Genomic DNA, 10,749 nt, shown 5'->3' with positions numbered 1-10,749 from the left:
CTGCGTCGTATCAGCGCTCAAAGCCTCGCCCCAAGGTCACCTCACACGCTGACAGCTGGAACCAGAAATACGCCACACGGAGCTTTCCCATCATTCATACTTAGCCGTCGCGTTTTCGCGCGCTTGAAAATTTTCACTTTTCATTTAAGCGCGAAAAATAGATATCGTCATTTAAAAATCTAAAAGCATGAAATACGTACTCCAGGAGTAATAATCTTTCGATTTAGGCAATAAAAAAATAAAAGGAAACCACCCTATTGAAGGCATATGAAAAGTTTTCAGTGCCCTTGAAATACTTAGTGTGCAGGGTTGAGTGGGCCAAGTTCAGGCAGATCATTTTAGGCGTAGAAGCTTATCATGTAATATCCAGTGGAGTAACTATGGGGGGGATGAGGGGGATTGATCCTCCCCAAAGCCTCAGGGAAATTAAAAAAATATTCAAAACCATTGTCTAGTTTTGACTTACAATAACAGCATCTACTTGAAGTTAATTTTTTAGTGCCAAAATGGTGTAAAATGTATTTACTGGCATTAATTTTTTTAAATTTTCCTGAACCCCCCAAGGGGAGGGGTATTCGCCGCCCCAGGCCATCCCATCCCTCCCCACCGCATATTCCTACGAGTAGTTACGCAACTGGTAATATCTATTTCTTTTTTGTTGAATTTCCTACGAAAGTCTTTATCAGTGCATACCCACGTATCGTCCTCGTAGGGATCTTAAAATTCCCGCGTTTTTTTTTATATTATACTAATGGAATACGCCACGTGAAGAAAATATACTACCATAGTGATCACATTTACCTTCATCATCAGATCCGGAAGATTTTTTGGCTTATAAGTCCACTCTCCTCTAACGTCAGATAACCGCATTATGTTCAAAGTAGGATTCTCTTTTTCCTTAAAAAAATAACATTCAGAATTAAGTGTGGTTTTACACAGATTACGATAACGTGTGACAGCCGCTGATTTATGGCATATAATTTTAATTTAATCGCCTCTTTATATACCTGAATTTCTGCCCAACCTGTACGGGAAACTCTTTTGATCGATGTTAATGATGCGTTCTTAATAACCGATCCAAAATTACTATCGGAAGTGGAGTAGTCGAGTTGACAAATTGGGAGCCTTTCGATGAATTAGTCGAAGTTAGCGAAGGGTGTTGCTCGGTATAAAGAAACATTGGGAATTGCATTCCGTGGTCCATGAATTGGGTCAAGGAGGTGGGCCGTTATGAAGAAAACTAGGTCACGGGTGAAGATGTGTAGGTAAATATTAAAGGTCAAAGGGAAGCAATGAGAATTATCCGTGATGCAGAGAGATGCTTGGTATGTCTGTTTCTTTTAATTTTAAATCTATACCATGATATTCGTGGGTATAGATGATTTAATGACTATTGCTTCCATTATGCTATGATACGAATGGCAGGATAATCGGAAGTTTGGTATACGAACTTGGTTATTATACTTTGTCAGGCCTGTCTCACTCAACTTATAGGTTTCTCTGCATATTTTTTAAAGATTAAATTACAAACTGATAGGCCGTGTGATAGGGAATATGATGGTTCAATTTATCATTCACCCCATTGTTGAAGAGCTCGGGACAAAATGTTATCAATGGATTCCTGCGGTAAAAATGATTCTGTGAAAGTTAGAGAAAACTGAAAGAAACCACTAGTGTTACCTTTCAGTCAAAGTCTTTTTCTTATTTTATTTTTATATCTATTTCAAATCCTGCTTGGATATAGAAATTATATTAGTTTATTCTACTTCTTTTCTCTCTTTAATTACTTTACTATTCTTTCTATACCATGTATGTATCTGTTAAACATTTGTTCTACCCTCTCTTGGTTCTGCTGGGAGTCATTTTCTTCCTTTGTCACGTGATTTCGTCCTTCTCCTAGCTACTAAGAAGAGTAGGAATTGAATACCATTCTACAGCGAAACGTACGTGATTAAAGACGACCTGAAATGGAAACTAACACATGCGACCATTCGTCATTATTCTATCTCTGAACAAGGGCGTACCCAGGATCTAGGGGGGCAAGCCATGGTCTAGGGGGGAGGGGCAAGCCATGGTCTAGGGGAGGGGGGGACAAATCAAGTTGTGACATTAGTTTATGAGATTATTTCCTTGAAAAAATAGTTTTATATTAGCTACATACCTTATACATATCATGTTTCGTGGGTTGAAAGACAATTTGTTGAATGCTTTCGTTTCAATTCAGTACTGATTTTGCTCAAAAACTTTTGCGATTTTTGCTTCTGGGGGGCAGCTGCCCCCCCTACCCCTCGCTGGGTACGCCCATGTCTATAAAATGATCACCCTAAAGAGACAATCACTTCCAGATCTGTAAATAGATATGGTTTATGAATGCCGTGATAATCGAAGTAAATATTAGACATTCCCTTTGAAATATGGTCTGCATGAGTTTAGGATGTATTTTCAGTGTTGTGTGCTGTTTGATAATGGTAGGGTACTGAGTATTAGATGACGAGGGAGGAAGTTTCAAACATGTCTGGAGAAAAAACTGCAATTAGCAAAAATGATTAAAAATAGCCTGAGAGATTCATTGAGAAATAAGAACTTTCTAAAAAGGGTGATGGAGAGCAAATCGTTTGTCAAGCGCGCTTGAGAGAAAGATTCTCAGTGAGATATTTCAAGAAGGTTCATTTCACTCATATAAACTTGGTTTCCAGAAAATTAATCTAGTGAACAAGGAAATTTCGCACCCCGGAAAGACGCGGTCGCCAAATGCAGCTGACAGTGGCAGTGTACGCTGATTCAGGTTGAATATGATCAAATGTACGACGGGCTCATTGTAATAGCAAAAAATAAATTCAATTTCTGCGGAGGTCGTATTTGGAAATAAAGGATCATGTCCAATACAGTCGTTGTTAACAAGCCTCAATGAAGTATTTTAGAATACCTTATGACTATTTCTTTATACCACCAACAAAAATTCTGGCTCCTTTCAAACGATACATATTTTAAATGGAAAAGTAACAACAGTGTTAAATAAGTTTATTATTTAAAGCTTTTTTTAAGTATTAATAAGCCATCAAAATTTGATAGCAAATTGAAAGAGCTCATTAACTTGTTAAAATTAAATTAACTTATTTTTCCTCTGGTATTTGCTGATGAAAATACTTTGATGGCACGATGATTAATTTCTAAATAAAGGAGCGTTTATGAGGGGGATTCCCAAGGGTCTAGCCTTCCTCTTATCGATGTAAGGAAAAGTTTTAGCGTCCAAGCTGTCGAGCGCCCGCTGCTTGGAGCTATGGTAGTACTTCGTATCCAACTTCTAGAACTATTGTACTTTTTTATTTCAAATTTATTATAAACATGAAGTATACTTGCATGTGATAATTCAAAATTACTCCACCTACCATTACATTGATCTGACTCCCCCTCGAAGGAATAATCCGTTTATAAGCTTCTGTCGCAAGGATGAGGAGAGGGAAAGGGAGGTCTGGTATAATTATGCGCGCCAAAGCATAAGTTCCCCAGAGATAAATTGGATGTCTGGACCGTCCGAGGATATTCCTGGGGAAGTTTCAGGCGACCAGACAACTTATCGGCCTTTGTGGGCACAATTGGTCTCCGGTTCACGCCTCTCACTACGCAGAAGGAGCTCTCTCTCTCGACCGGTAACTTTTTCGGGCAAGGTCGACTTTCTTTTTGTTCGTGCCATTGATCTTGGGCTTTCGTCCAATGGCAACCGAGGAGGGAAGGCGTGCCTCTTCCGCGTCTCTTCTTCTCTTTCGGGGGAATGGCGCAGAAGAGGTTGACCCCCCGCCGGGAGAGAGAGAGAGAGAGGGCGGTGACGCAAGGTTAAAGCGGGCCAGAGATGCTGTGCTTTTCGGGTCATCGGCCACAACCGCGCATCTGCGGAGGCGAGGGGAAGATATGTATCTCATCCCGAAGTCACGTAGGCCATGGACGCTGAGGGACTCGGCACTCGCGGGGGTCTATCCGGCTTGATGAGCCTCGCCGAAGTACCAGAATAATTTAATTATCTCCATCTATATAATACCTGCCTAGCCGCTTCAATAGGTGTCTGGAGGGAGATGAATGAACTTTAATTTATGCTCTGGGTTTCCCCATAAGATAAAATACAATATACAGCAAATTTTACACAAAAAACAAAAATTAAAAAAATAACTTATAACATAAAAGTATAATTGCCACCATAAAGATAAATTCAGTGGGAGATTCAAGGACATAAGCTGTTAACGTGTTAGGGGGTACGAAAAAATTTAGGACGGAGAATACGGGACTTAACTACTTTAGTTCGTAGTTGCTTTTACAGATCTAGAATTTTTTTCACTGGGAAAAGCAAATTTTTATACCTATTCGTTCCACGCAATATATCTCTCATTTTATCGTTTCTTTCGTACTTACAGATTTCGTGCGGATCTAGCATTATGTTATTTGAGTTACTTTGAAAGGTGCCCGTTCTTAATTGTTCAAGAAATCTAAATCTAGCACGCAGCATCCGAGTCTCTGGCGGCTGCCAGCCTAATTCGTTTAAAATCTGTGTAGCCGACTCCGCTCGTCCGTTGCAGTTTTTGGCGAACCGCGTCGCATTCCTTTGAATTTATAGTTCATGCATCAAATCTTTCTACGCCGTATCCCTAATGCTCTCGGAGTATTCGTGACGCGGCTTGGCGAGAACGAAGTAGGGTCTCTCGTTGTATTTTCATGCCAGTACCTTCCACAACAGGCTTTGCGAATCCCAGCTTCTTTAGTTCTCTGCCACATGCAGTGGAGTAGACAGGGAGATGGTTTTTAACTAATTATAACACTTTTCATAATCGAAAAAAAACTCATTTTTCAAATTAATCTTTTGTGAATTCATGTTTTTTTTCAATATTTTGTTTTCTTTTAAGAAGCAAAGTAATTGTGATGTTATATTTCGAGGGGGAGGGTCCGGTCCCTCCTGGATCTCCCCCCCTCGCTACGCCACACTGGCACTCACTGAGGCCAAACTTCGGTTTTTAGCATTTAAAATAAGTGAGGGCACAGAGTGCTTAAGATACTATTCCGTGAATTGTAAACGTCATCAGGGTGAAATTTTAAGGTGAATAAAAACTCGAGGGAGATGATGGTGCGACGCCATCAGTCGCCGCACTGTATGACACCAACCCAAAGTGATGACGACACTGTGGAACCACTTAACGCAGCCAGCGATGATTGTAATTAATAAGTACTCAGTAACATCAGTTATTTAGCGTCTTATGTTGCTCAATACGTTTCCTTATCCGCAGAGCTCTTAGAAATTAACTACCTTATGTTGTTTCAGATGATGCATTCGATAATGAATGACCGTGGCATCACTTCTTTGACTCAAGCCGCAAACTGTTGCACCCAAAAGGAGGCAAAAATATGATTTAACTTAATTTGAGTTACTACCGGGTAGCTTTATCAGTATTTGCTGTCGCGTATATCTCTTGAGGAAGTTAAACTGTTAAAAAAAGACACGTAGCAAAATAAATAAGTAGAAGGAAGTTAGATATGCGGAAGGTAAAAGAGTACCTATTTTTCTCTAAGTACATATTTTCAGTCTTTATAGATATAGCTGAGCATGATGATACTGGAATAAACAGGAAAATGGAAAGGAACCCCAGAGGCTCGAGGAAAAAACTCGTAGGGAAAATCCTGCTGGATTAAATATTGACTAAAACAGGAAATGTTTGATAACACTCAACAGGTTACTCCAGATTTAATCTCTATCAAACGTGAAATGAGCTGAAGCTATTGTTGAAGCAGGAAAAGAACGATAACGATGATAAATAGAGACATTTTCTTATTTAAAAAAGAACCTCACCAATCCCCACTACATCTCGTAAGGTAAATATAACGCCCCATTCAAATAACACGTCGCTTGTAACGGAAATAGAATTCAAGACGATATCATTACCATTTCTTGTGCTTCCTTGTTATAAAGAGGCTAGCCTTCATTTGAATTTTTCAGTTTTTTTTTTTAGTGTCATCCAAAAAATTTCTGAAACGTGCAAAGTATTATTGTGGCCCATGGTCCATTTCATTTCGATGCCTGATTCAAATCTCAGGTCTCCTCACTAAATTTAAAAAATCACTTTCCCTTCATAGCAACTTTTCAGGAGAGCAAAAAAAAACGATTTAAATTTTTAATTGTAAACTGAAATTAAAAACCAAAAATTCATATAACTGAAAAAAGTATACATTTGCAAACAGAGAGTTGTTTTTTTCTCGAATTTTATTTTTTAACAGCATTACACTTTGTTTAAGATACCTATCTCAAATCGGCTAAATTTTGAGATACGTGTTGTTAGAACTTAGCCATCGATATACTGTATGCCTAATATGGAAGCATAAAGGTGACTATGAATTATTCCGTAGAACTCTTTACCGCGGTTTGTCCAAACTCGAAATGAATACAGAAAACCTGAGCTAGTATTATTTTAGAAAGCTGAGCATAATATATTAGTATTTATCAGAGGCATTTAGGAAAAATGCGGATCAAATATAGGTAGGCGGTATTTCATTTCAATAATCCCGGATTGCGCAGAGATATTTGCACTTTCAATTATTTTCCCGGTGCATGCATTCGATAACTGGTGCGGTTTGTTGTGAATTTGTGTAAGCAAATTCACAACTAACCGCACATAATACATGTATTATTTCAACAGAATTATTTAACTGACGCCTAATTTACGGCAGTACCTACTTCTAATACATTGGTGATTTTAACTCGAACATAAATCACTGGTACCTTTAATTACATGCGTAAAAACGACATTTTATTAATAGAAACACTGCCGATTTAACACGTTTCGAATATGCATTTAAAGAAAAATATTTCCTGTTGTCTAAATCGAGGTATATTGAGTAATTCTGTGTCCATGATACTTGAGATTTCATTTTTGCTTCTGATGTCAAGAAATTCAGTCTCCTTCTGTTGGTAACAATCTCTTATCGGCACAAACACCCCAGCTCCCCCTTACTCCTTCTTTCGTATTAAATGGGCCTACTATACGAGGGACGGCAGCATGCGTTCAAGTTTGTATTGCCCTGTACGAGGACTGAACGCGGCTACGTTGATAACTACGGCGTCAACTCAGGGCGAAGAATATTTCGGTCCCGTGGTATTGCATTTTTTTAAACGCCTGTTTTGATATTGTTTTAACTAGGGATGGTCGGATCGGATACCTCGGATCCAAATATCCGCGGATATTGCCCATCATCGGATCCAAAGTCGCGGAAGACATCGGATCTGAATCCGAAATTTTGAATAATAGCTTCAGTGAATGCAACGCTCAATAAGGGTGGAAAGAGTTCCGATTTTATCTTCGAATGCGCCGTCGCATGCGATTCTTGTCGTACTCATGAACCGTTTTGTTTAAAAGCTCTCGCAAAGGTTACGTAGGAGAATTTCAGCCGTGGAAAATAAAAATAGCAAAATACGACTGGCACGTAGTGTGACTCTTCTTAAGAGATTGAACAATCATCGGGGGAATCTCAGCGACAGGAATTTGAAAATGCATTTGGATCCGAAAATATCCGATCCGGCTCCGAAAATCAAGGATCCGATCCAATAAAAATCCTGGATCCATATATCCCTAGATTTAACGTGACAAGCGAGCTACCAAAACTTTGGTGGTATGTAACCTTCCTTCATACTCCCTTACCTCTCTCCTTATCTCCTCCAGTGGTCAGAGGTAACGCAGTTATGGTCCCAACTAGAATGGCCATCTTCATGTTTTGGGAACTGGAGCTGATTCTTTCTGGCTACCTGTTACCTATGGTTTTCATCTAGTGCTTGTGTTTTAATTGGGATATAAAAATAATTTTGTCCTCAATACTCGCACGAGCAGTACAGCTGCTTAAGGATACGTGGGTACCTGAACAACTAAAGATGTCCCGATGTCCCCCGTATCCGCTCCAGTGGTCAAGCGGTAGTAAAGCAGTTATGGTCCCCTTTAGATTGACTATCGACATATTTTGCGAACTAAAGCTGATTCATTCTGGCTACCTATTCAAAGGCGTATCCAGGATCAAAACTGGGGGGGGGGGCAAGCCATGATTGTTCAAGTTGTAGGTAAGATTTAAGCATGGACAAGGTGAATGAAATCAACAATTTAAGGAAACTGTGACAGCTCTTTACATGGACGTACCCAGCGAGGGGCAGGAGGGGGCAGCTGCCCCCCCCCCCTAGAAGCAAAAATCGCAAATGTCTTTAAAAACTAATAAAGAGCTGTTACAGTTTCCTTAAAATGTTGATTTTACTCACCTTTTCCATGCTTAAATCTTACCTACAACTTGAACAACCATGGCTTGCCCCCCAACCCCTAGTTTTGATCCTGGGTATGCCCTTGGCTCTTTATTAGTTTTTAAAAATTTATTTGCTTGAAAAATATTATTTCCCTCAAAGACATTTGTGATTTTTGCTTCTAGGTGGGGGGAGAGGGGACAGCTACCCTTCGCTGGGTACGCCCATGTACCTATTTCCTAATTTTTTTCATCTAGTTTAGGGTTTTCTTTGGGATGTAAAGTTAATTTTATCATTTCCGCTCGCGCGAGTAGTGTAGTCACACAAGGACACGCGGGTACCAGGACACCTGAGGATTTAGGCAAAAGGGAAAAGCGTTACATTTAGGGGAGATCGAAAGGCGTTTTCTTTTTTAAGGTTAATGCGACGAGAGAAAGTGATGGGCTAATTGAGTGGCATGATATATTGTTGAAAAAGTGTGTTAGTTCATGAAATAAATCCAGATTCTGGGGTAGAGTCAGCGGGTTAGTTTATCTATCTGGGACACGGATCTGCGGGCACCCAATAATGCAGTTATGTCATGTTGCATGAGAGTTTTTTGTGACAAAATATATTTTTATCCATTGTGTACGTGACTACCATCATGGTCCGATTTTAGATCCAGTAAAAATATGAAATTTTGATAATTACATAATCAGGTCATTCCTTTCATTGTTTTTATTTACGCCTTCATTTTTTAAATCTAAATTCTAACTTGATATTATTCAAATACCAAGAAAGAATATTGGCTGCTTAACCTCACACAAGACCAAAAATGGGTTGTACTTCTAAATTTTACTCTTGGGTCCAGTCGAGGATAAAATTGAGTTCCTATTTATTTAAATTATCGACTGTTAAAAGTTATTCAAGTGTTTATAAATGAACTTACTTCGGATTGCAGTAATCGTGATGAAAGAATTTCATGTAACCACTGCACCCTAAGTAATCTTCTAGCAACGGTACGGGATGAGGACATGGATTTCAAAGACACGGTTTCCAAATCGTGTGACATCGCCTGCGATAAATTTTTCAAACTAACATTTCAGAATTTCAACTCCCGAGTTCACTCACTCAGATTTTAAACCTGAAGATTAATTTGAGTTGGAGAGGGTAGAGTTTGGTCTGGATCACATTTAATATAGGTGACTTCTACGATTTATTTTTGGTATATGATGATTAAAAAAAATCTTATGAGCAAAATAAAATCCTTGAAAAAGATCCATTAAAAAAATCACATCTATGATTAATATATGGTTATTATTAAACTATTCTACTGATTAAGGTAGGTTTGCATGGAGTATTTCAGAAGAATTCTACCAAAAGAGTGGTTTCCTATTATTTTTTATTGCCTAAATTGAAAGATTATTACTCCTGGAGTACGTATTTCATGCTTTTAGATTTTTAATTGATGATATCTATTTTTCGCGATTAAATGAAAAGTGAAAAATTTCAAGCGCGCGAAAACGCCACGGGTAAGTATGAATGCTGGGAAAACTCCGTGTGACGTCGTTCTGGTTCCCGCTGCCGCAAGTGAGGTGACCTTGGGGCGAGGCTTTGAGCGCTGATACGACGCAGGATGCTAGCAGGTAGCAGAGTACTCTGCTAGCTGGTAGCGCTTGGCATAATTAATGATTATTAATACCTTACCAAACGAAGAAAACTTTCCGACCTTGGATGGTTTTAATAGGTGATTATTAAGACATGTTTCCCTGAGCTCTGTGCCTCATGCATGCATTGGTAATCTCAAACGATGTAAAACTCCTATCTACTCGTATAGAAACTAGGTCCCTGTGACGTCACTTGGAGTAGCATCGCATGGGCGCCAATCTGGCCTTTTTCAAATGAGGATAACATTGACCATTGCCATTCGTCTAAACCGGTATTTCTAAAACCAAATAATTTGTATATTATGAATACACTAATGGTGAGTAACGAATCGCAATCAATGCCTTTCGTATTCTTTTATGAAGGAAACTACCCTATTCATAGTAAGGCCTACTCCCTTTCATTCTACCTATAAATCCTATTCTCTTCCTTCCTCTCCCTCGTTCACCCAATATTCTACCCTCTAATAATGTTTGCAACATCCTCTCCCCGACAAGTACTCGCTCCATCTAATCAAGTACCTTCTGTCTCCTCTGTATCTCATTTAAAAGTTGCCTCTCCTCACCCACTATTTCGAGCACTTAGTCGTTCCTCCTCCTCTACGCCCACTTCACCTTCTCCATTCACACATCTCGAACCCCTCCAGTCTTCTCTCGTCCTCCTTCTTTAGCGTTCTCGTTTCGGCACCGTAAAGCTAAACACACCAGACTTTTCACTAACTTTTTCTCTTAACTATTACATAACAACCCTCTCAAAAGCTCCCTTCCTTTCATGAACGCCACATGAATCATTATACGGTTAATCAAATTTTTCGGGGGAATAGCATTGACTCCTAGAAAAAAAGTGCCAAA

The sequence above is a fragment of the Ischnura elegans genome, chromosome 3 (assembly GCF_921293095.1).
Source record: "Ischnura elegans chromosome 3, ioIscEleg1.1, whole genome shotgun sequence".
NCBI lineage: Eukaryota > Metazoa > Arthropoda > Insecta > Odonata > Coenagrionidae > Ischnura > Ischnura elegans.
This window is presented reverse-complemented; position numbering follows the sequence as displayed.